Here is a 27,935-nt window from a genome sequence, read left to right as displayed (position 1 = left end):
CAAAAGATATATTTGATAATGAACTCTCATCTAAAATGTGCAACGAACTATTAAACCTCAACAACAGAAAAGCAACCCAATTGAAAAATGGATCAAAGACCTGAAGGTACACTTCACAAAAGATATGCAAGAGGCAAATGAGCATATAAAAACAGTTTTGTATCCTACGTCATCAGAGAAATTCAGATTAAAGCAACAGTAAGATACTAATACACACTTATTAGAATGGCCAGAACCTGAAGCACTGACAACACCAAATGGGGTGAGAATGTGGAGGTGGAAATGGAAAATTTCCATTCATTCATTGCTGGTAGAAATGGAAAATGGCATAGCCAATTCAGAAGACAATTCAGAAGATTCTTGCAAAACTAAACATGCCATAAAATCCAGTAAAATATCTCCTAGGTATTTATCCAAAGGAATTTAACACTTATATCCACACAAAAACCTGCACACAAATATGGCTTTATACATAATTGCCTAAATTTCAGAGTATAAGATATCTTCAGTAGGGAAATAGATAAACTGTGGTATATCCAGAAAACAGATTATTATTCAGTGTTAAAAGAAAATGAATGATCAATCCATGACAAAAACAAAACAAAACCGAAAGAACCCTGAATGCCTTTGACTAAATGAAATAAGCCAATCCAAAATGGCCTCATATAGTATAATTCCAATTACAATAAAACATTGGTTTGTGAGAATAATTAATTCCAGGAACATGCTTATAATCCAAAGAATTGTATATCAAAGTGAATTTCAAAAACCATTGGCTCAATTGTGATTATGTGACGTACGGCGTCACAAACTACTCATGTTGCAAGATATAACTCATTTATCAGGTTAAAGTTTATTAAAAATGTTTGTTCTTCTTGCAGAATACTTGCAGAACAAGTTACTCACAATCCAAGATTTTACTATATAAGGTATTCAGGGAAAAGCAAATTTTGGAGACATTAAAAAATAATGGTTTCTAGGGATTGCAATGGTGGGGGGGATGACTTTATAGGGCAGTGAAAATATTTTGTATGAAACCTTAAGATGGATATATGTCATATATCTATATATCTATATATCTCATATATCCCAATTCGTAGAATGCAAGACACCAAGGATGAACCCTAAGGTAATTACGATATGTTAATGTAAGTGTGTCAATTGTAGCAAATATACCACTCTGGTGGAGGATGTTGATAGTAGGGGAGGCTATGCACGTGCAGGGGCAGGCAGGGAGTATATGGGAACTCTATCTTCCTTACAGTTTTGCTGTGAACCTTTAACTGCTCTTATAGGATATAATAAAGTTTTAATTTTAAAACACCCGAAACTTACGAAAATAGAATCTCTCACATTTTATTTGCAGAGGTAATACTTTCAATTATGAAACCCTGCAAAACTGATAGTGTATGAAATATTGCAAAGGAATGTTTATCTGAATCCCCTGGATTACATATCTGAAACTATACATTTTATCTAACTGTTTTCTTAATGGGGTAGTATATATTTTTAAGATCAGAAATCAGAATAACTAATATTTAACAGTCATAATTTTTGTCACCCTTCAAAATGCCAGGAGAGAATACTAAATTTGCTTAAGTTTATAAATCTACCAAAGAAATAAAGAATATTCATCTGATCTCGAGAATTGAGTAGTGATTAGCCTGGCAAGCCTGACTTGTATTATAGAGAAGAAAAAAAAATGTATGTCTTAATTAAATGAACACACTACCTGCTTCAAACCCTAGGTTTGGTGGTTGCCTCCCAGTCTTAAAGCATCCTTTCATAAAAATAGTTATATGAAAATAGCCAACTTGGTTATATCTAAGCAATTATTTAAAAATTACCTGAAAAGCAAAGGAGTATTTTTTTAAAACCAGGAAACTAAACCCAATGGAAGATTTTGGATAGCCATTCCAAGATTTCTCAATCCATTAATACTTTGCAGGTGATTAAAAAAAGGGACATGTTAGATATTTTATCATTTAGTACAAATTATATTAATGAGACATACTAATAAGAATGCTAGGATATACCAAACATAATTTGTGTACACGCCAAACTTAAAGAGATCATGTTTCAACATCTACTTTTGTTTTTTCATGGAGAGCTATATATTTTTAATATAAATTAGGTAATAGTTTCTTTTTCACATTTCTAGCTATAAATTTCAGTTGTGTTTTTGATACATTAATTATACTTCCGTTTTTTAATCTTTTTGAGATACAGTTGGCATATAACATTGTGTAAGTGTAAGGCGAACACATATTGATTTGACACATTTATACATTGCAAGATGATTACCACTCTAGTGGTAACTAATAACTTTCATCCCTTCACACAATTATTATTTCTTTCTGTTTTGAGAACATTTAAGATCCGTTATCTTCGCAACTTTAATTATATACAATACAGTAGTGATAACGATAATCACAGTGCTGTACACTAGATACACAGAACTTATTCATCCTCTACTTGCAGGTATGTGCCCTTTGAATAACATCTTCCCAATTTCCCTACAGCTCCTAATAACTCTTAACAACTAATAACTCCTAATAAACTACCTAATTTGACCCTGTTTCTACAAGTTTGGCTTTTTAAATTTTTTTTTAATTTTTTAGATTTCACATATGTGATATAATATAGTTTTGTCTTTCTCTGACTTACCTCTCTTAGCGTAATGCCTTCAAGGCCTATCCATGTTGTAACAAATGTCAGGATTTCCTTCTTTCTCTTGTCTGAATAATATTTCAGTGTGTGTGTGGGGGGGGTGGATGTGGGTGTGTGTGCATGTATGCGTGTATCTCACATCTTCATCCATTCACCTTGATGGACATTTAGGTTGTTTCCGTATCTTCACTATTGTGGAGAATGCTGAAATGAACATGGACTGCAGCTATCTCTTAGACGTCCTGGTTTTACTTCCTTTGGATATAAATCCAGAAGTAGAATTGCAGGATTATATATTTTTATTTTTGATGTTTGAGAAACCCCCATACTATTTTCCATAATGGCTGTACCAAGAGTGCACAAGCGTTCTCTTTTCTCCACATCCTTGCCACCACTTATCATCTCTTGGTGTGTTTTCTATTTGTTTGTTTTGTGTGTGCGTGTGTGTGTGTGTGTGTGTGTGTGTGTGTGTCTGTGTGTGTCTGTGTGTGTGTCTGATGACAGTCATTCTAACAGGTGTATGAGGTGGTATCTCCTTATTGGATTTGCATTCCCTTGATGACAAGTTTTGTTGAGTATCTTTTCTTGTATATGTTATCCATTCATATCTCTTCTTTGGAAGAATGCCTTATTTAATTCCTCCACCCGTTTTTTAATCAAATTATTTGCTTTTTTTGTGATTGATTCTTTTTGTGATTGATGGATTCTTTATTTATTTTGGATATTAATACCTTATAAGATGTATTCCTTGCAAATATTTTCTTCCGTTCTGTATATTGCCTTTTCATTTTTTTTATTTTTGTTTGTTTGTTTAATGTACTTGCACTTGTCTATTTTTGCCTTTGTGCTGTGCTTTTAGTGTCATATGCAAAAAAAAAAATCTTTGCTAAGACCAATGTTAAGGAGCATTTTCCCTCTCTTTTCCTCTAGTTTTCCAGTTTGATGTCCTTAATACATTTCAAGTTAACTTATATGAATGGTGAAAGATAGGGACCCAATTTCATTTTTCTGCTGTAGTTATTCAGTTTTCCTAACATTTACTTAAGAGACTATCTTTTCTCTGTTGAGTATTTTTGGCTCCCTTGTCAAATATTACTTGAACATATATGTAGGAGTTTATTTCTGGACTCTATTCTGTTCTACTGGTCTATGTACCTATTGTTATGTGAGTATCATACTGTTTTAATTATTATAGCTTTGTAGTATACTTTGAAATCAAGAAGTATGATGCTTTCAACTTTTTTCTTCTTCCACAGGATTACTTTGGCTATCGGGGTCTTTTGTGGTTCTACATTGTGGGACCCAAGGAATTTAACAAAAATCCCCTACCCCTGGACAAGCACAGCAAGACTAACTCCATTTTCTGCTACACCCACCATCTCATGTATACCCCCCACATGACCTACTTATTGCTAAGACACTCCCCCACCCTAGTCAAGCCGCTGAGCACACCCTTACTGTAAACCAGCTCATGGAGGAATGCGGAACCCCTAACTGCCAATTCTTAAACCCCGCCTTTTGCCCGCCAAACTTGTGCGCCAATTCTGACCAGAGTGATAGGGTAGTTCAAACAGTTACTATAGGGTAAATTGTAATTCAGTTGGCCACCTGCGTGTGGACTGACATGACTATGCAACATTCTATGTGTGTTACAATCTCATTGGCCACTGGCCCCTATAAAACTGCTAAGCCTCTTAACCTAGGGGTCCAGGTCCCTGCTCTGCTGTGTCAGGTATACTTGGGCCCAAGCTCGAACTTGCAAATAAACCCTCGTGCGTTTGCATCAGTATCGGCTCCTTGGTGGTCCCTCCGATTCGAAATCGGGAGCATTACATATATAAGTTTTAAGATTTTTTTCTATACCTGTAAATAATGCCATTGAAACTTTGATAGCAATTATATTGAACTACAGATGTCTTTGGGTATATGAACATTTTAACAATATTAACTTTTATGATTATAAACATAGGATATCTTTCCATTTATTTGTATACCTTTAAATTTCTGTCACAAAAATCTTATAGTATTCTGATTACAGATCCTGTAATTACTTGCTTAAATTTATTCGTAAGTAATTTATTGTATTAACACTATTGTAAATAAAATTATTTTTTTTCTTTTTCAGCTATCTTTATTAGTGTATAAAAAAGCAACTGATTTCTGTATATTGATTGTATATCCTGCAACTTTACTGAATTTGTTGATTACTTCCAACAGTTTTTTGGTTGAGTCTTTAGTATTGTCTAAATAAAAGATCATATCATCTGCATATAAAAACAATTTTACTTTTCCTGTCTGATTGGATGCCTTTTATTTCTTTTCTTGCCTTATTAGTCCATCTAGGACTTCTAGTATTACGTATAGATACCCGGCTCTCTTTTGGCTTCCACTTGGATGGAGTATATTTTTCCATCCCTTCATTTTGAGCCAAAGTTTGCTCTTAAATCTGAAGTCTTCTGTAGGCGGCATATAATTTTCCTTTTTTTTTGAAGTTTACTTATTTATTTTGAGAGAGAGAGCATGAACACACCAGTGGGGGATGGGCAGAGAGAGGGAGACACAGAATAACAAACAGGCTTCACGCTGTCAGTGCAGAGCCCAATGTGGGGTTCCAACTCACCAACAGTGAGATCATGACCTGAGCAAAGACCAAGAGTTCTACAATTAACCAACTGAGCCACCCAGGCACCCCCTGTAGCTATTTTTTTTATATACCCAGCCACTCTTTGCCTTTTTATTAGAGAATTCAATCCATCTGCATTTAGAGTAATTATTGATATGTAATGACTTACTAATATCATTTCATTGTTTTCTGTTTTGTAGTTCCATTGTCCTTTTTTTTTCCCTTGCTGAGTGAGTACCTTTGTGGAATAGTAATTTTTCACAGTATTATGCTCTGATTCCCTTCTCTTTATCTGTCTTGAATTTGCTGTAAGTTTCTGCTTTGCCTTTACCATGAGCCTTACATATCTTTTTTTAAAATTTTTAATGTTTATTTTTGAGAGAGAGAGAGACAGACACAAGTGGGAGAGGGGCAGAGAGAGAGGGAGACACAAAGTCCAAAGCAGGCTTCAGGCTCTGAGCTGCCAGCACAGATCCCGACCTGGAACTCAAACCCACGAGCCATGAGATTATGACCTGAGCCGAAGACAGATGCTCAAACAACTAAGCAACCAAGGCGCCCCACATATAATATCATATGTGAAACAATCTATTGAAAGTTGATAGCAATTTAAATTCCATGACATATAAAACTTCTACCCCTTTCTCCTCCTTTTTGTGTTTTTAATATCACAATCTACCTCTTTATATTGTATATTAATTAAAAATTATAGTAGCTATAGTTATTTTTAATACTCTTCTTTTAATCTTTATGCTATATTTAAGAGGTTAACACCACAGCGTATTACAGAATTAGCATTTTCTGAATCAGACTATACATTTACTTTTACCAGTGTGTTATATATCTTGTATATTTTCATGTTACTAATTAGCATCTTCTCAGTTTGAAGAACTTTCAGCATTTCTTGTAAGGCAGTTCTAGTTATGATGAACTCCGTAAGCTTTTGTCTGGGTGTCTTTATTTCTCTTACATTTCTTAAAGATAATTTTTTTCTGAATAGTGTATTATTGGCTGGCAATTTGGCTTCTTTTAGTACTTTCAGTGTATCATCCCACTCTCTCCCAGCCTTTAGCCTCTCAGGTTTCTGCTGAGAAATCTAATGATTATCTAATGGAGGTTCCTTTGTAGGCGAAAATCTTTATTTCTCTTGATGCCTTTAGGATTCTTGTCTTTGATTTTGAGAGTTTCATTACAGTGTGCATTGGTGAACATAACTTTGAATTGAAATAATGAGGTGATATGTTATCTTAATGAAGTTGGATGTCCAATTTTTCCCAGGTTTTGGAAGTTCTCAATCCTTTTTAAATGATTTTTTGTCCATTTCTCCTTTTCTTCTGAAACTCAAATGATTCTGATACTGGTTCCTTTGATGGTGTTCCATAGATTGTGTAGGCTTTCCTCACTCTTTTTCATTCTATTTCTTTGTTTTCCTCTGAGTAGTTTACTTCAAAATTCCTACCCTCTAATTCACTGATTTTTTTTTCTTCTGGTTGTCTATTCTGATGTTCATTCATCGATTATTTCAGCTGCAGGTTTTTTGTTTGGTGTTTTTACATGATTTCTATCTTTTTGTTAAATTTGTCTTTTCTTCACATAATGATTTTCTGATTTCATTGAATTGTGTTTTGGTGCTTTCTTGTAGCTTATTGAGTTTCCTCAAAATATCTATTTTAAATTCTTTATTGCTTAAATCATCATTCTCCACCTCACTGATTTTAGTTACTGAAGGATTATTGAAATCTTTAGTGATGTCATGTTTTCTTGATTCTTTATGTCCTTCAGAGGTTTTCATTGCTGCTTTACATTTGAAGTAGCTATCAACTCTTTCAATCTTTACTACCTGCCTTCAGGTGAGAGATATTTTCATTGGTTCTGCTATATATTCTGACAATTTCTTCCACCTTGTATGGGTACACCTGCTCCACAATTCGTGCTCCCTCATGTGAAAGAATTCTTAAGCTTGTATGTCTTTTTTCTATCTTACAGCATGCCAGGCCATCTGCTGGAAACCTCTTTTTTGTTTTCCCAAAGATGGCACTACAACTAAGGACTATGATTTCTCCCTTGCTCACAGGTCTTGGACTGCTTTCTGTGCATACTCCTTGTCTGCCTAAGCTCATTCTCACAGCCACCTCCAAAAGTGCACATAAGGAGATAGCCACAGAGTGGAGAGGAGGCATGGGTTTGGCATTCAGGCTTTGGGGGTGCCTGTAGGCCAGTCAAGGGAATTTTTGGGTGAAGTTCTCTCAGTACTTCATGGGCAGGCTTATGACTGGAGCCAGAAAAGTGTCAGCAGGAACCCATCCCTTTAATGTCCTCTGATATTATTTTCCTCTTTCGTGATCTTCTCCCTCCTCCCGGTTATGGAACTCGCACTTGAATATTCTAGGTGCCTAGGGGAGAATCAGGTTTATTCAGCAGTGTCCTCACAGTTAGGGAAGCTGGACTTACCCACTGCTCTTTATTCCCCCCATTGGGGAGATCCCCAGGCTTCTCTTTCTCTAAGTTATGCCACCTCTGAGGGAAGAGTGATGCTGGCAAAGTTCCTCATCCATGCTCTCATGCACCTAAAGTCTTTTTTTCCCTTAAAAATATAGACTTCTACGAAGGCTCTCTCACCCATGGGTTTCTGTCCAAGTCAGCACTCTTCCCAGTGCTGCCAGACTGTGGCCAAGAATGGCTGAAGCTGGTCCATCGGCTTCTGTCAGTTCCACAGCCCATACCACATTCTATCTTCTTATTACCTGATGCACAGTGGGTGAGACTCATCTTAGATCCCTCAGCATATGGGTCTACATCCATGACTCCCACAGAGATGCCAGATGCCAGATTTTAGTTGTTAAAGGGACCAAAACAAGAGACATGTTATGCTGCCATGATGTTTAAGTCTTGCTTTTTAATGTTTTGGGTTTTTTTAATGTTTATGTATTTATTCTGAGGGAAGAAGTGAAAGAGAGGGAGAGAGAAAGAGAGAGGGCATGGGAGGTGCAGAAAGAGAGGGAGAAAGAGACGATCCCAAGCAGGCTTCATGTTGTCAGTGCAAAACCCAATTCATGGCTCAATCTCATGAATCATGAGATCATGACCTGAGCCAAAATCAAAAGTCAGACACTTAACTGACTGAACCACCTAGGTGCCCCAAGCTTTGCTCCTAATTGACATTTATACTGGCCAGATCCAAAAGGAAAAGAGAAACCGTCTTTCTCATATCAGAGAAAACTATTTGGATAGCTAAAATTTCATTCAGTTATTTATGTGTTTGCTATTCAAATACTTTATCATGTTGTAAGCCTAGCTGGTAATTCTTTTTTATTAAATATTTTCCCCGTTTTGTCTTTGAAATTTCCATTGTATTAAAAAAAATGCAGCCTGACATTATTCATCGAGACGTATTCACAAATGTTTATTCATTACTGCCAAATACAAGCATTTCACTCTACTCACTTAACAATGCAAAATTACATATGACATTATTCATTTCCAGAATGTTAGAATCAATTAGAGGTCATTGGTCAAATATACTGCTTGAAAATCTAATCACCTTAGGATGTGAACTGAATGGGCAAAAGGAATAACATTTTGATGAGCAGACATGAGTGGGACAGAAAGTCCTAAGTTAGAAGGAAGAATTTTAAAAGATATAGAGTGGGCAAATATAAACTGAGTGTGAGGTATGGGGACATACCAATTTGGCTTAAGTCAGATATATATATAAAGGTATAGTGGGAAAAGGTGGAAATGTAAGTTTGCATCAGAAAGCCATGACAAAGAGTTTGATATTATTTAGCACACCTGAAGGTTTGAGAGCAGGAGAATTTCCTTGAAATGTGCTGACTGTCCCTAGAAAATTTTTAAAAAGCTTGTTTTAATGAAATGTTTTCAGCTTTTACAAAGGTATAATGAAGAGAAGCGATATGAAGAGAAGTGAAAATAACACCATAGCTAACAAAACAATGCCTGTTAGCATAACCAAAGGGTACAATACTAGATACTTTCCAGTAGGCTTCTTGATTTCATAATAACTCAGACAATGAGGAAATGCCTGTCATATTCTTCTGTTGAAAACATGCAAAATCAAAAATAGGAACTCAATAGGTCTGAGACAATATTTCTCAGAAGGGGTGAATATCCAGAACTTAATACTTTTAGGAAGAAACTATAATAAGCATCAACACATATCACAATTAAAAAGTAGCAATTTAATTTAGATAAGTGTAAAATAAAAACACAAAAGAGATTGCATCAGAGCAATTCAAAGCTACATATACTGAAAAAATCTGTTAAAGATCATTTTGGCTTGAATATTATAAATACAAAACACAGGGAAAAAGATAAGAAATCTGGGTATTTATCAAACTATCCCTACATTTCAGCCATAATATTAGGTTTTCATTTGTCCTATACAACATTCAATGTAGATATCGTAATCTCCACCATCAGGCTCATGAATTTAATTGCATAGGATGTCACAGCTTGGATCAGATGTACGAGAAAAGGGTGAGAATATCCACTTTATCTTGCTCTGAATTCAATTCCACTATATCATGATAATGTGTTATATTATAGTTTTAACCTGATATAAACTGCTAACTTTATCAGACAACTATAAGAGCTATTTTATCTCCAGCACTTAGAATTTATATTTTTAAAAATCATATTTGAGCCTGACAACAATGAGCAAATTTTGAGGAAAGTGACATAATCAGAGGTTAAATAACTTATCCAAAGTCACATTTGAATGATATTTATTAAAATAAAATATATTATGTCCAAGTAGTAATTACCAACACTTTTGGAGGACACTGATCCTTTCAGGTTCATTTAATGCATAAGGATCATAGTAAATTAAACTATTCTTCCAAAGCCATACATACTTAATAATCCTTTTTGTCTACTAAAACGTAATGTCTGTAACTATTATTTAATTGCTTAAGCATGCTTTAAAACCAAAGTATCCTAGCAACTAAATTTAAATATTTGCCTTCATAATTATTTTATAAAGACTCGTTTCTAATTTCAGTTTCTAATTAGACAATAGAATTAAAACAAAGGGGTAGGGGGCAGGGAAGAGAGGATGGGCTCTATCCCTATTGCTTGATCTCTTTGGCAGATTTTCTTCATGATACTTTGAAATCTCAGGATATACTTATGTACACGGAATTCTTTGTCTCAGAATATGAGTTCCTTCAACATTTTAAACCATGAAATCAATTCAGATCCCTACTTGTATTTATTTCATCCTTGATCATCATCTTTACCTTTTCCAGTTATCTGAGGCCATGTCTGACTTGTGAATTATTGAATCCCTGGTGCCTAGCAGAGTATCTCATACATAGCAATAACTCAATGACTATATATTGCATAAAGGGATGGATAGCTAACTGACATATTCAAGAAATGAACCATTCTATTTTATATTCACATACCAGCCAGTCTTTATCATGTACATTTATATATAACGTATGCAAACTTTTACACAGACACGTAGGATAATACTTAATATAGTAATATTGAAATGTAAATATTACCATTCCAACTTTTTCAGAGAATGTTGATGCTGAGAGGAATTAGAGGGGTTGTTCAGTGTCATACAGCCAATAAGTAGCAAAGCTTGGAATAGATGGTATGTGCTCTAATGTTCATATTTGCAGATTAATAATGTCCAGATACGTTACCATAAAATTAATGAATAATGCTATGCTGCTTTTGTTAAATATAGTGAACATATCATATATTGGGCTAACAAAATCTTATAATAAAATTAAGTATGCATCAAAAGTAGGCCTCAACATCATCATCATTTTCATAGTTTAGATTCTATCTTGTATTATAAAACATAAATATAGACTCATAGTACATTGGCAAATAATTGCTGAATAAAAATTCAAAAGAGTTCTAGGGCGCCTAAGTGGCTCAGTCAGTTGAGTGGCCAACTTCAGCTCAGGCCATGATCTCACGCTTCATGGGTTCAAGTCCTGTGTCAGGCTCTGTGCTGACAGCTCAGAGCCTGGAGCCTGCTTCAAATTCTCTGTCTCACTCTCTATCTGCACCCATCCCCCACTTGCTCTCTGTTTCTCTCTCTCTCTCTCTCTCTGTCTCTCTCTCTCTGTCTCTCTCTCTCTCTCAAAAATAAACATTAAAAAATTAAATCAAAAGAGTTCACAAGCATAATTTTAATACAAATTTTCTATTTAAAAGAGATTAGAGGAGTGCCAGGGTGACTCAGTTGGGTAAGTGTCTGACTTGGGCTCAGGTCATGATCACACGGTTCGTAGGTTCAATACACCCATCCGGCTGTCAGCTGACAGCTCAGAGCCTGGAGCCCACTTCTGATTCTGTGTCTCCCCCTCTCTCTGCCCCTACCCCGCTTGTGTTCTGTCTCTGTCTCAAAATAAATAAAGGTTAAAAAAATGTAAAAAAAGAGATTAGAAATATTTTTGAGCTGATGAATCACATCACAGAATATTATTTATTAATAAAATAAGTTAATAGGAATACTTCAAGAAAATATGGTAAAGAAATTTACATTTTCAATGATACTTTTTTAAACTAGATCAAAGATTCAATAGATTAAATTTTACATATTACTGTTTATGTTGAAAAGCTTTTACTTTAAGGAACATACTAAGAAAATTACAGTTAACAAAATAGTACCTAGATCATTTGCCAATCACTCAAAAGCATAATGAGCACAATGGGAAACTGGGGGAGGGGTATTTTGTTACTGTCTACATAAGATATAAAAATGACTTTCAACTTAGTTTTAAACAGACAGCAATACTCATTTAGAGTATCATCATGTCTTAAGGGCATGCAGTAATAGAATGCATGAACTGAAAAAAAAAACCTCTATACTATTTTTATTTGGGAATATAAATGAAGAAAGAAATATATCCTGTCAGATAGGTAATAAATGTCACCCAGAGGCCACAGAATTTAATTAAGTAATCCAATTTTTAAACTGACCGCTATTCTCTAAATCTTTGATCAACTAATTAGCTTGAGATATTTTGAGAGATAATGGAAAAAAATTAACACATATTTCTGTTACAGATCCTGTGCTTATTCCTACTGAAATAAAAATAAATTATAGATTTTTTTACTTTCATATAATCCATTTGAAAATGTTTCTAGGCAGTAAGGCAACCCATAGCAATAAATATTTCTTCTATGACTTCTTCAACCAGTGACAATATAGTTTCAGCCATTTCAACAGGATTCTGAATCACAACATAAGTTTGAAAATACTGCATACATGCACTGTAAAGAAATGAAGCACTGCATAGAATTTAAAATATGACAGATTATTGATATCTTTCACATTTAAGCACATATTACCTTAAATAAGACTGGTGTCTTTGATAAGGACTTTTAACCTTGGTGGAATTTTCAATATCAAAAGTATAATTCTTTTTTCCCTTTGCTCACTTGTTTCCTTTCTTAAAATATACATATGAGGGGTGCATGGGTTGCTCAGTCATTTAAGCATCAGACTTCAGCTCAGATCATGATTTCTTGGTTCCTGAGTTCAAGACCTATATCAGGCTCTGCACTGATAGTACAGAACTTGCTTGGGATTTTCTCTCTCTCTTTCTTTCACCATTCACACTTTCTCTCTCTCTCTCTCAAAATAAATAAATAAACAAAAAACATTGCACATATGAGTAAAATCATATGGTATATCTTTCTCTGACTTATTTTGCTTAGTGTATTACCCTCTAGCACCATCCATTGTCGTTGCAAATGGCCAGATTTTGTTCTTTTTTATGGCTGAGTAATATTCCATTATATATGCATATATATATAAATAAATAAATATATATATATAAATATAAATACACACACACACAAAATCTTTATCCATTCATCAAAGTCAATGAACATTTGGACTCTTTCCATAATTTGGCTATTGTTGATAATGCTGCTATAAATATCGGGATTTATGTATCCCTTCAAATCAGTATTTTTGTATTTTGTGGGTAAATACTTAGTAGTGCAATTGCTGCATCATAAGATAGTTCTATTTTTAACTTTTTAAGGACCCACCATACTGTTTTCCAGAGGACTGCAACAGTTTTCATTCCCACCAGCAGTGTAAGAGGGTTTCCCTTTCTCCACATCCTCACCAGCACCTGCTGTTTCTTGTGTGGTTGATTTTGCCATTCTGAAAGGTGTGAGGTGATATATTATGATAGTTTTCATTTGCATTTCCCTTATGATGAGTGATGTTGAGCATCTTTTCCTGTGTCTGTTGCCATCTGGATACCTTCTTTGGTTTTCTGCCTATTTTTTAATTGGATTATTTGTTTTTTGGTGTTTATATAAGTTCCTTAAATATTTTGGATACTAAACCTTTATCAGATATGTCATTTGCAAAAAGGAGAGAGACACGCAAACCAAAAACAACCATAGAAAACAAACTGATGGTTCTGAGAAGGGAAGTGGGTGGGAGGATGTGTTAAATAAGTGATGGGGATTAAGAAGGGCACTTGTGATGAACACTGAGTGTTGAATGGAAGTGTTGAATCACTACCTGTACACGTGAAACTAATATGACACTGTACGGTAACTAACTGGAATTAAAAAATAATAAAAAACTATGATTAGCTTATCTAACAAGTCAAAATGCAAACCAGTCACATTGACACTGAAGAAAGCACAGTGTTTACTATGCAGATATGGTGGACATACTGATAAAGTTTAAATATTTGTGATTAAAATCCATTTTTTATTTTTGTATAAAAGTTATAGAAGGAATCCTAAGTAGACCTGAAAGCACAATGAATTATTGTATGCGATGGTGGAAGCATATTATTGTCAATTAGCATTAATATAAAGACTTGTCAAGAAGAGTTTGCATTTCTGATAACAATGCATTGACCTATATAACTAATACTACCTTTTCAATAGTTTTCCAATTAAATCTCTAAGTCCTAGGAGTATTCTTCCATACAACGACAACAAAAACAACAAAACAACTCCCCCCTTTTTTCATAAATATGCACCAGATTAAGAGATCTAATAGATACATATTCCTCTAAAGAAATCATCCTGCTGACAGTAAAAGAGGAAATAGGTGGCTCCCATTTTTATAACTACAAGCAAAAATAAGACACAAAAACAATATGTAATAAATAGCTAAATTCACAAGCACTAAGAATTTGAGATGTGGAAAGATATTTAAATTAGAAAGTAAGCATATAGTCATTCAAAGGAACAGACAAGAAAGATCAGAGTGAGAATAAGATCACAGTAAAGAACAGGGGAATCAGCTTTAGATGTTAATTAGCTGCAAAATTCTTATATGAAAATTTTCTTCTACCATAGATCTATCTTTTGAAATTTAAGAAAGTTCTTAATAATTTCCAGTCTGTTTCTAGTAGTAAATGACAAAAGAAGAGATTTAGTGGAGTGTCAAAAAAAAATGTTGCTAATATGTATTTTTTAAATTCAACATGCATAGAATTTGACTCAAATGCTACACAGGTAGCAAGAAAAGGAACCATTCAATAAATTTGGGTTAGAATCCAATGAGAAAGAGATTTCCAGATAAAAAAGGAGAGAAGAATTAAAAAGAAAAAGAAAAAGAAAAACAAAAAGAAAGAAAAAAAAAAGGGAAGACTTTATGGGTTGAACTGTTTTCCCCTCAAAATCTATATTTTGATGTCTTACTGTTGTCCAGTACCTCAGAATGTGATTCTTATTTAGAGAGGTCATGAAGTTAAAGTGAGGTCATTAGGGTGGGCCTTAATCCAATGTGATTAGTGTCTTCATAAAAAAGGGAAATTTGGAGATTGATACACACAGGTTATCATGCTACCTGAAGATAAAACAGAGATGAGGGTAATTTTACAAGGTAAAGAATGCCAAAAAGTGTCGGAAGCTAGGGGAGACCATGGACTAGATTCTTCCCAGCAGCTTTCAAAAGGAACCAAACTTGCTAACACCTTGATCGTGCACTTCTAGTTTCCAGAACTGTGAGACCACACATTTCTGTTTTTAAGCCACTCATTTTGTGTACTTTGTTGTGGCAGCCCTAGAAAACGAATGTAGGGCTGTATGCAGTTCAGCAAAGTCTACAGACTCTAATTAGTGAATAAGTCTTCAGAACAATCCAGCTTTTCAAATCTTCATTTAAAAGCAAGTCCGTATTAATGTGGTTTTATAAAGGTAAGAATGTATTTTTTTTTGCATTTTCCTCAGAAAGTGTTAAACTATCCTATCCTTATTTATTTCTTTAAATCTTTTTGTAACATTGCTTAGAGTGCAAGGCAAGCCTTTACTTTTGTTTACCTAATAAATTTTTCTCCTTTTTGAATATCCTTTACTTTTGTTTCTAATACCACATTTTGTGGTAAATTTTAGTTTTTCAATTTCAGCCTACTTATTAAATGAGCACATTTTAAATTTACATTTTTCCTTTATTGTGTCATAAAACACACATGCAGAAAAAAGTGCAAAAAATGTGAAAGTGCTGTTTAATAATTAATTATAAGGCAAATAGATATATAACTACCCAAGCTATGACAGAGAAAATTCCCTGTAGTGTCTTTACCTAGTCATAGCTTCCCTTCATCTCTAGAACTGGCCATTATCTCATTTTATGGAAATAATTTATTTATTTTTTGGATTATTGTACTTCATGTATACATTCCTAAGCAATATCATTAAGTACTGTTTGCTTTTGAATATAGACACAGATATATAATTTCATTATTTCATGTCTTACTTCAACTCTTGGCTTTGTTTATAGCTGCTGTCCATTAATTCTAATTGTCATATACCAATAATTATTTATTCATTTTACTTTTGATGGCTATTTGGTGTTATTAGTTTGGGGCCATTAAAAGTAATAATGTCATGACTATTTTTTACCCACCTCCTGGTACACATGTGCATAAGATTTTCCAGGGAATATACCTATGAATGGAATTTCTGTGTCATATAATATTATTTTCTGTCTCTATACCCAGAAGCACTGGAAATGCCCTTTCTTTCTTTAACAATGTATCTCAAGACTCATCTTGATTTTTGCATGGACCAAGGAATGAAATCAGACACGCTACCAAGGATCCTTTTTTAGGTTATAAAAGTATAAGAATACAAATTTGAATAGTAAAGCCTACACATCACTTTGCCCCATATGATGACTAGAGACTAACAGGGTGATGGAAGAGATGAGGAGTTTTTAATTATTTCAGGGACAGAAGAGAGAAATTATTTTCTAAAAATAATGATCATGGTTTTATATTGACATTTCCAGTATATCTCAAGTCTCTTTTGCCCTACTCTAATAGCAGAATTTCTAGTCTGCCATCTAAGAGCATGAATTGTAGAACCTGACTCCATTGGTTCAAATCCAGGCTTCACTATGGAAATATATGAGGGTTTTTTTTTAATAGATTAACATGTTTTTAAGTGTCTTCATTACAAAATAGGAATAAAAATAATCCCTCAAATCTTCTAATAAATGAGTGCAAATAAATAAAGTGCAAATAAATTTCAACTTCAGTGATAACGTTTTAATTGACAAGTAATTTAAGTAAAGGGGGAAATGATACTGAATTCAGCAATTATTGATAACTCTAGGACTCTTTTGAAACAAAGTTCTAAAAGGCAAGATTATAAAATGAATAACAATAAATCCAGGGCACAATCAAAGGAAAGTAGGAAAAGAATCTATTTTTATACTTAATACATTTCTGAACTCTAAATCACACAGAATTCAATTATTAAGTACTATATGGGTTAATGTTTTGAAATGAAGGATTTGCCTCTTAATGTGAAATCTGCAGTTTGTCATAAAATGAAGAAAGTAATGTCCTTAGCTTAGTTACTCTCCAGAGAAGCCATTCTCTCTTTGCGTTATCTGAAGCACATACTAAAGAGAGATCGGGGTAGGGGGTTTCCTGTATGAAAACATAGCAGAATTTCAATGGGTTGAATTAATACAGCTTTTCGTAAAGCACTGAATGTTCTACACTTTTCATTTTGCTAGAAATTCAAATACTTTATGTGGCATCTTTTAAGTTTACAAATTTTCACTGTAAAACTATAAATGTATTATTCAAATAAAAGTCACCTGAACATAATTGAAATAATCAACAACAAAATATTCAAAAAATAATCATAAACATGTTAGAAAAATAAAGCACTAAATCTAAAAAATATAAGAAACTTTAATATTCTACCATGAGGTAGTAACACTTAACCTTAAGTATGGAAAGATGAAAGCAAAATATTTTCTTAATTTTAACTAGAACTTTTGCATTCTTTAAACTATTAAGATTTATTACTATTTTTAAAAGAAGCTATTTTTTGCATATCTAATGTTATGCTATATCCTTTTAAAAATAAATTTATTGATTATATTTATTAAATTAAATACAAGGAGAAATATTTTATTAATTTTAGTATTTCCAGGTGTCTTAAGTTATTTCATTTTTTTTTCCTATTTTTGTCTATGTAGCCTTTATGTTCATTTATTTCTACCATGTTTTTGAGAACCAAGTAACCAAAGAAGTTCATCACTCCCTCTGGAGCTAAGATTCTGTGCCTAAACTTGTAGTTGTAACATGTTTTTCTTGGCTTTTTGGCTCAACTATATACCTAGAAAACCTAAATCCGAGGTGGCAAAGTGGTTAATCAAAAAAAAAAAAAAAAAGAAAAAGAAAAGAGAAATCTAGCTAAAAATATAATAACAGCTACTTGGATTAGCTAGATAGTAAGACCTAGTCAAATTAGTTGAAGGATACCAATAGGTGCATCTCTAGATCATTGAAATAATTGTCTCATGGATTTGCAGCCTATAATTCATATGCGCTGCTTTAATAGAGATGTTATCCCTTTTAATTAAGAAGAAAAAATGATCAATTATTACTTATAGGATGTTAATCCCAAGCATATTAGGTAAAGCTATGCATAACATCACCTATGTTTCCTGGTCAATTAGATCACATAAGGCAGTGACTTTTATACATACTCTTGCTTCCCATGATAATAGTGTTACATTGGTGGAAAAGTAGGTATGCATGCAAATCCTTAGGCCTATAAAAAAGCCCTCCAGTTACGTTCATTGGAAGCATAAATTGACTTTTTTTTTGAGAAGTACTAAAGTTGAAGGAGGTTTCTTTTGAAGTCTAGAGTAAAAAAGAAAAAGGCCCTCAACTGATAATATGAAGAATTCCCTTAAATATGAGACAGACACGGAAATTTGGGGGAAACCCAAGGCTTCCAAAGGAAAGTGAGCACATAATCAGCAATCAAATTAGGGTTGTGAGGTTGTGCTAGGAGCTGAGTAGGGTAAACTGTAGTTTCTTGGGTCCATGTAGGCATGCAGGAACTACTAATGAGTAAACAGCCTATGTGAGGGGAAGGAAGAAATAGTACAATGAAAGGTGCATTATGTAAAGCTCATTGAGGTGGGGTAGATAGAAACGCATTTGGAGGAACAAAAGAGAAAGAGGAAGTATGAAGGGTATTGACATCTTAGGTTTGAGAGAAAGAGGAGTAGAATTGAGGAAGGTGGTCTTTAAGTGACTGAATAGCTTCAGATAAGATATTTTGAGGTTGTTAAAAGGCCTGCTTGAAATCTGATTGGGAGAACTGTTTTTGGCCTCCTCATATCAAGTAAAGAAAGCAGACCATTATCTAAGGGATTCTGGGCCCCTAAATTCAAGAGCTCCTCCCAAGTGGACAACTTGGTAAGGTAACAAGAGCCCAAAAATTGTCATTGCACTTCTAAATTCCCTAATAATTTTTTTTTGTCATTTTGAGCATAATAGAAAATAATTAGTGCCACAGAAGTATAACATATAGTCTACTGGAAAATGGAAGGAGGGTGCCCAGTAATGGAGAGTGCCCAAAGGAGAATCAAATGGAAAAAGGAGTCAGATAGGAAAAAGCAGTGCCAAGAACAATCTCCATCTGAGTCTCTAATGCAGTCTTCACTGAGAAGCTGAAGACTTGTTCTGAACAATCCCTGGATGAGAAATGAGGGGGGAAAAAAGGCCTCACAAAAGAGCTGGGGGTTCCTGCTTCAGAGTCAAGGAGCAAATCTTCACTTGGAAGAATAAGAACATTTCATCCAGGAAGTTCTCTTGACCAAAAGAGAGCCAGGGAGATTCCTACTCGACAGAAAAGGTCAGGAATTACATCTTCCTTCAAAAGAACCTAGAATAATGTTATCCAGGAAGATACTCAGTCAACATAAAAGAAATCAGGAAAGGTTCTACACAACTAGAAAAGAACCAGAAAAAGTCCTGATCCATCAGAAGAAAACCAGGAAGAGCCTGGTTCATGTAGTAGAATTAAAGTAATCCTCTGTTATGCTAATACAGACAAATATCCAGAGCACTGGATTTTTACACACTCTGTGGATCTCAATTTTTGCAAGGACAAAATTTTTGCAAGGACAAAATTTTTGCAGGAAGGACAAAAAGGGCCTAAGAAGCTGGCATGAATACTTGACTGAAAACATCAGAGTCTGAAGCATGTACCACTCTGCCTGCCTTACAGCACCAGACACTGTCCAAAAAATAAAAAAGAGAAAAGAAAAAGAAAAAGAAAAAAAAATAAAGAGAAAGAAAAAGAAATGTGTACTTAGATTAACAGAAGATTTATGAGTGCCTGGGTGGCTTAGTCGGTTAAGCATCAGGTTCTGAGCTGACAGTGTGGAGTTTGCTTGGGATTCTGTGTCTCTCTTGCTCTCTGCCCTCTGCTGTCCATTCTATTTCTCTCCCTTTCTTTCAAATAAATAAATAGAACTTCTTTTTTTTAATTTTTGAATGTTTATTTATTTTTGAGAGAGAGAAACAGAGCATGAGTCAGGGAGGAGCAGAGAGAGAGGGAGAAACAGAATCCAAAGCAGGGTCCAGGCTCTGAGCTGTCAGCACAGAGCCTGACACCGGGCTCGAATCCACAGACCGTGAGATCATGACCTGAGCTGAAGTCGGATGCTTAACTGACTAAGCCACCTAGGTACCCCTAAATAAATAGAACTTTAAAAAAATTTAAAAAGAGAGAGTTTATTCAGGAGTGGAAATGCTCCAATCTCAGAAATCCACAAAACATCTCAAAATCAGAGTAAGTTTGTTTGTTTGTTTGTTTGTTTAATAGGGTAAAGGAAGGACAAGTACAGATAAGCAAAATCTTCTCAGGGGAAGCTTGACAAGCAAGAGAAAACGATCACTGGGTGAGACAGAAAAAAGGTCTCACTTTGTTTAGCTGATATCCAGAGGAAGCTAAAAGACGGGTCACGTTCTACATTTTTTTAGAGCCGCTCAGGGTTGAGAGAACACCGGAGTCCAGGGAATGCAGGAAAGAGAAGCCAGACTTAAAGTTCATTCAAGACAAAACAGAATGTAACAAAGAAGCAACTATGAAACTTCAATCAGTCTCTATTCTTGTTCTTTCTCTCCAAGTCAGGCAAAAGAGCCACAGGTCCCATAATTTGTGTAACTGGCATGGCAGCCAGAGCCATTAAGTTGCAGCCAGTTGATCTCCCTTTAATTTGCCATACACCAGTCCCTCAGCACAGTATATCAAGGGTGATGAGTGTGTAAGTTGTCAGTGTCCTATTTACCACAGTCAAGGAGGTCATCAAATATGTGACAGGCTAATCTCAAAATCCCATCTGCAGGGTATGTTTCCTGGAGCACACTCTGGTACCAATGACTTTCTCAAACAGGGTATTGGAGGGAAATAGGAAACACACAACTAGAATTTGTTATTCTAATAAAGGGTTACTTTTAAAAGTGTGAGGAAGTTTCAGGGTAAAACTTAACAATGTAGCACAGTGTCTTACAACATTTAAAAACATTACTATCTCTAAACACTAGGTCCAGAGAGAGTGAGAACATAGCTATGAAAGGGTAGGCCACAGACAGAAGGTTAATAGTGATCATCAGATTATTTTACCATTTTCTGCATTTCAAAGTATATTGCAAGTAGCAGTCCATTTCAACATTGAGCCACTGAGCAACATGTTTAACCTTTTAACACTAAACAGTGTCATTAACAACAGTTAAGTAATTTAGGGAAACAAAATTCAACACAAACAGTACTGTTGTCATTTAAAACCAGTTCCATTAATGTGCCAATGATTAATTAGAAAACCCAATTTCTGCAGCTACACATTTTTTTTAACGTTTATTCATTTGTGAGAGACAGAGAAAGACAGAGCATGAGTGGGGAAGGGGCAGAGAGAGAGGGAGACAGAGAATCCGAAGTAGGCTCCAAGCTCTGAGCTGTCAGCACAGAGCCCATCGCGGGGCTCAAACTCACGAACTGCGAGATCCTGACCTGAGCCGAAGTTGGATGCTCAACCGACTGAGCCACCCAGGCACCCCATCTGTAGCTACACATTTTCTAATGTCACCCACTATTTCCCTAATCTTTCCAATGTATGCATGTGTGTGCACACAAAAAGATATTTCATGCCATTATCAAATCATTCTTTCTCAGTCTTTTTAAGATTTTTTACTACATGTGATAAAATAGTATTGTCTCAACTTGAGTATAACATGATTTTGGTGTTATTAATTAAATAATAACAGGTAAATGATTAGCATAAATAATTGGAAAATGTGGCCTCTAATTCAGATAATTCATGTCATAAAATCTCGTTTTCATGTGTATGTTCATAAAATTGGAAAAAAATCCACGTTTTCATTATCTAAATAATTGTTTAGTTATTCACCATAATTTGAATGTACAGTTTATGAGTTAAACATCACAATAATGTGAACAAAGAAAATCTCTACCTTTTGAGATATTAAATACAAAATATATATTTCATATATTTCCCCTTTTTGCTCTTTTGAGTCGAAGGGAAAAAAAACTAATTAGAATGTTTCAGTTCTCCAGAGAATAAAACTATGTTCTCAAAGGCATATGGTTGGAGTAATTTTTATGCTGAGTTTGGAAGCAATACAAATCTCTAAAAACACTGGACCAAGAAAATTGGATATGGCCTAATAAGCAGAGAGGACCCAAAGGTATTATTTACAGCATTTTTTAATATATGAAAATTTCAAGCATTGGCAATGATCAAATATATTTGAAATGTATTTTTCCTACTTAAAAGAGTAAACAAGTATCCGGGCAAATCTGGTAGCAAAGATTGTATCAGCGCAAAGATAAGCATCCACTCAGAATTTTAAAGAAAATCTTCAACTCTTTTGAAACATATTTGTAATTTCACACAACAGTGTTTATGTGTGGTTTTTCAACCTTTGGAAGGTAACAACATTATACAAGTTGAATTTCCTGTCTTACACTAAAATTGTGTTTCTTGGAGATTTTCCCAAAATGATTATTTCTTCCTCAATGCCACCCAGTATTTTTCTGAATTAGTTATAAGCCAAGAATCTATAGAGCACACACAACCTTAGCTATCTATACCTAACCACCCATATAGCATTTAAGTCCCTATTGTCTAAAATAAAAAAGCAAATAATTCCATTGTCTCTGTCTCCCTCTCCCCCTCCCTCTGTGTGTGTGTGTGTGCATATGTGTGTGTGTGTGTGTGTGTGTGTGTGTGAATGCTCACTATATTTGATATCAAGTCTTTAGTGTAAAACCAACAGATGCTTTAAATCTTTATATATTCTAGGGGCGCCTGGGTGGCGCAGTCGGTTAAGCGTCTGACTTTATCCAGGTCACGATCTCGCGGTCCGGGAGTTCGAGCCCCGCGTCGGGCTCTGGGCTGATGGCTCAGAGCCTGGAGCCTGCTTCCGATTCTGTGTCTCCCTCTCTCTATCTGCCCCTCGCCCGTTCATGCTCTGTCTCTCTCTGTCCCAAAAATAAATAAACGTTGAAAAAAAATTTTTTTTAAAAATAATAAATAAATAAAAAATCTTTATATATTCTATTTCTAATACAATATTTTAGCCGACAGAAAATATTTCAATACACTTCTGTTGAATACCTAATGGAATTTTTATAATATTTTATCTTTTCTTGAAATAGATTACATGATTAAAGCTTTTACTTTGAATTATAAAATGTTAATTAGAATGTCAAAAATACATGGTAAATTTATTATCAGTAAGTATTATAATCAAGTTCTATTTTCATCAGTTTGTTGTTATTATTGAATGTTGGAGTAGACAAGCTATGACAATGATTCAAAGGCTTAGGTTCCTAAAATGGTGATCTTTAACTTATCTATCAGTGTATTTGTTCTCTATCTTGGACAGACATGGTTCAAGCATATGGAAAATTTTACCAACAGTTTAGGGGGAAAATATAATTGAGAAAAAAAGCAAGTTAAAAGCCACCTGACATACATATACAGTCAAACACAAGTTCCAATATATGCCTCTGTTTTCATGACACCATTCCTATGACAGGGTGTTCAAGGCAAAGAGATGGAACCTTCCTTCCCACTGTCTATTCTTATGAAACACTATTTCTTCTTCAAAGTGGCCAACAATGTTTATTTTATCTACATTCCTCTGGGTAGAGATAATGTGGACAAGGATAGTTAAGGGTAAAAACAGAGTAATTACTCTCTGACACTGGAGATGTCTCTATTCTTTTTTTTTTCAATGTTTTTTATTTATTTTTGGGACAGAGAGAGACAGAGCATGAATGGGGGAGGGGCAGAGAGAGAGGGAGACACAGAATCGGAAGCAGGCTCCAGGCTCCAAGCCATCAGCCCAGAGCCTGATGCGGGGCTCGAACTCACGGACCATGAGATCGTGACCTGGCTGAAGTCGGACGCTTAACCGACTGCGCCACCCAGGCGCCCCGAGATGTCTCTATTCTTAACATGCCTTGCATTTCATGGGCAACTTTGACACTTAGTGGACTTATGTATAAACTGGAAATTCCACAGGCAGATTGCAGAAGTAATTTCTATTCTGTGGATAAAAGGTCCCTGAAGTACATTGCTGGGTATTGAACATGTTTTATATTTTAATTCTTCAAAATATACTGATAACCCACTTCCTTGTTTTGTTGTTCTATATAACATGCATCATCTAATATACTAAATGATTTATATTTATTTTGAATATTGTTGTTCACCATCTAGAATTCAAGCTTCTTGGGGTAAACTATTTATGCCCCTTTTGTTAATTGTTATATTGCCAGAGTATAGAATAGCATCTGATACAAGGTATGTACTTAATATGTATCAAATGAAGGAGGAAGTGCATATGAAAATGCAGAAAAGAAAACCCTTTCAAAATTCTTTTACCTATCATCTCAATAGTGTGTAAAAGTTTATGATTACAAATAATTTTTTGGAGGCGGAGGGGATGCAGGTCAAAAATGAAGTCTGATTTGGGGAATTTTCAAGATGCACTGAGGATAATTTTGACCATTCCTAATGTCTCCTGAACTTGTTCTGGATCAGTGGCTAGTTACACATATAATCTCCTAAAGAGTCTTGTTACCTGCAAATTAACCATAGTGCCTTCGACTGTGCTCTGAGTTTTTAAAGAGCTGTGGTCATTTTCTTTGAAAGCATTTAATAACATGACACAGTTACAGACACTAACAAAGTTACCCCGAGACAGATTTGTATCTAAGCTGGATCTATGGACCATTCAATAAAGCTCATTCTTTATTCATTGTAGACACTGCTCTTTGTGGCTAGGAAGTTCTGGACAAGACTATGTGCACATCCCTTTCACTGCTTCTAGCTATCAAATGGGTTTATGCCTCAGGTAGCTCTCAAAATCTTCAATCAAGGAGTTCATTTAATGAAGGGTAAGTAGGATTGTCCATTTATGCTACAAGACTATTTTCAGGCTGTTTTAAGATTTTATTTTTCCTAAGCTGTGTCTTCTGTATATTTTCACAGAGCACCTACTCAATTGTAGATAAAATATCTCTAAGATACCCTTGAAAGCTCTTATCTCTGCTTACCTGGTATAATTTTACATAAGTCAGACTGATTTCCTTGGGGAATAGGTTGAGGAAGAGCATTACAAGATCCTGGATCCCCTTGAGCCTGGAGTGATCAGATAGACATTTGGAAAGCTTCAGCTTCATCTCTGTGTGCCCAGTCAAGTTTATACTGGGCCAGGATCACAGAGGAGATGGGTATGTTTGACTACCAGAGGATTTCCGTCAAAGCAAAGGAGCAAAAAATGGCTCCCATTCTAGATGTCAGTAATTATGGGGGATAGGAAGAGAGGGAGGCCAATAAAGTATCCCATGAACTGTCAGAAGTCATCCTTGATTTTCTTCAAGGCCTCCAGTCTACTACTCAGTTAATTGTGCGTGTGTATATATGAAGTTGTATAAAACCATGTTCTCTCTCAGAACCTTGTCAAGTCTTCTCAGGCCTTCCACCAGATGAACTCAGTCCTATTTTGAAGGAGGAAGGAAATACGGCAAAGCCATGTTTCACCCCAACTCGTTTGCTAGGCTCATTGGCAATAACCTCAAGAATGTGTCCAGATTTCTGCCTCTTGTCTAAATCGGTCTGTTTGATTGTTTCCTTCTTGTTATCACTGGCCTTGCTTTTCCCACCATTATTCTCTGTATCAGTGGCCTCAACTGAGGTGTACATATACCTAAAGGTAACTCTAAGGGACATACTGGAAAAGTTTTAAGAAAATAAATTTTTAGCTCCTTAGTTTTTATTTGTAGTCTCTCCTGAACTTGACCTGCATTAGAATTCTCCTGTTATCAGGGGGGCATCACGCAGATTCTTTTTTCACATTCCCTTTTACAGTCACACTTCTCATACTCTACAAAAGAAAGTGTGACTTTCACTCATCTGAAGTCTTATTGTGCATTGCCCTGAGTTATTAATAAAACCTCAGGGTGCTAAAAAAAAAAGCAGAGTTCAAAATGGGAATATTCTATTGGTGAGCATTCATTAATCAAGGCATCTGAACCTATTTTAGGTCTTCTTATCTTTTCCTGTTCCATACATTCTTGTGGTAAGGGCAAAATATGACATTAGAAACTAGCTACTTTTACTTGTTTCTGGATATTTGGATTTCAGATACTGTAATGTGGTGCAGCAGGAGTGAACACAAACTTTCCTCTTCTACCCAACCGTTATTAAAGAAAACAATACTTGTAAGGGAAAGTCTCATGAGAGCAGTGCACACAACACTGCAAATAAATATTGAAGAGAGTGACAGTCTCTTTGCCTTATCTATATTAGAATAGGCATATTTGAGGTTTGTTTTTTTTAAAGCTGAAAAATAATACTTGCCTAGTAATAAGTGCACCCTTATTCATTCTTCATTTTTACTATTCTATATAATAAATCAGAACTTTGTGTAGGTTTTCATTTGCCCATGTCATTTTTCTGTGTCTCATTTGCATATTTTCTTGATTTGAAGGTACAGAAAGTAAAACTTTTCACATATACCTTCAGCAGACCAACATGACAATTTCATACACACTATATATAGATTCATTTGAGTTCTAGGAGGAAATATTTATCATTTGTATTTCCAGCATCCCTACACTCTGGAACTTCATCCATCCATAATATGCTCTTTGTGCTTACTCCTGTTCTGTGTGTTGGTCAGCTTAATGTATCAATTGGGCTTGGCTCAGTACATGCTTATTCAAACAAAAACTAATCTAGGAGTCACTGTAAAGATACGTTGTAAATGTGATTAGCAGCTACTATTACAATCAGCTGACTTTAAGTAAAGGCGACTACCCTCTATCATCTGCAGACCTGTTTGAATCAGTTGAAAAGCCTTAAGAGCAGAGCTGAGGTGTCCCCGACAAAGGTTTTCTGTCTGGGTGGATTCAGTTGATGCACTAGAATTATCAGCCTGTGCTTATGACAGCCTGCCCTATGAAGTTCAGACTTTTCTAGCCGTTCTCCAAATCATGCAAGCCAACAAAATCTGTATCAGGTTTTTAGAATGTCTTAATAATTTTTACAAAAGAATGGCTTACCATAGAATTTTTTTTTCTTTCACAGTTTTGATCCAGAAAACCAAAATCAAGATTTCCACAGGGACACAGTCCCTCCAGGGCTTCAGGGAGAATTTGTTCCTGTTTCTTTTCACTGTCTGGTGACTTCAAGTATTCCTCAGCTTGCTGCCATATTACTCAGTATCTGCCTCCATCATCCCATTACCTCCTCATCTTCCTTGTCCTCTCCTCTCTGTGTAAGTCTTAAAACTCCCTCTGCTTCTTTATTAGAAGAATACATTTCACTGAATACAGGGTACATGGAGAAAACTCAGGCTAAGCTCCTCCTCTTAAATATCCTTTAAAAAATCACATATTTTGCCATATAAGTTAATATTCACTATTTTGCCATATATGGTAGTATTTGAAATTTCTGGAAATAAGAATGTGAAATATCTTTTAGAAGGCTTTTTTTTTTTTGCCTACTATAGGCTACCTTCTACTCTTGAAGAGTCATGTCTATCCCACAAAGTACATTTACCTGATCCCAACATACCCCAAAGTCTCAAATCATTAGAGCATCAATTCAAATCTCAAATCTCATCTAAATCATCAGTCTAAAAGTCCCAGATCTCATCACCTAAAGCATCTAAATTAGGTATAAGTGAGACTCTGCATATTTTCCATCTTGGGGCAAAATTTCTCTCCTTTTTTTGACCTGTGAAGCTGGAAAATAAATTATATGTTCCTAAAACAAAATGGTGGACAGGCCTAGTATAACAATTATATACTTTTC

General features: G+C 35.0%; 1 long non-coding RNA gene across 1 annotated transcript in view; it reads left to right on the top strand.

Moving 5' to 3' along the window:
- Positions 1-27,547, top strand: part of LOC123385419 — a 45,424-nt gene extending 17,877 nt beyond the window's left edge. The window contains exons 2-3 of the long non-coding RNA XR_006597882.1: positions 24,880-25,012; positions 27,207-27,547. This is a non-coding gene — a long non-coding RNA (uncharacterized LOC123385419). The remainder of the gene's footprint in view (positions 1-24,879; positions 25,013-27,206) is intronic.
- Positions 27,548-27,935: the final 388 nt, after the last annotated feature.

Source organism: Felis catus, chromosome B2, assembly GCF_018350175.1.
Source record: "Felis catus isolate Fca126 chromosome B2, F.catus_Fca126_mat1.0, whole genome shotgun sequence".
Taxonomy (NCBI): Eukaryota; Metazoa; Chordata; class Mammalia; order Carnivora; family Felidae; genus Felis; species Felis catus.
This window is presented reverse-complemented; position numbering and strand designations above follow the sequence as displayed.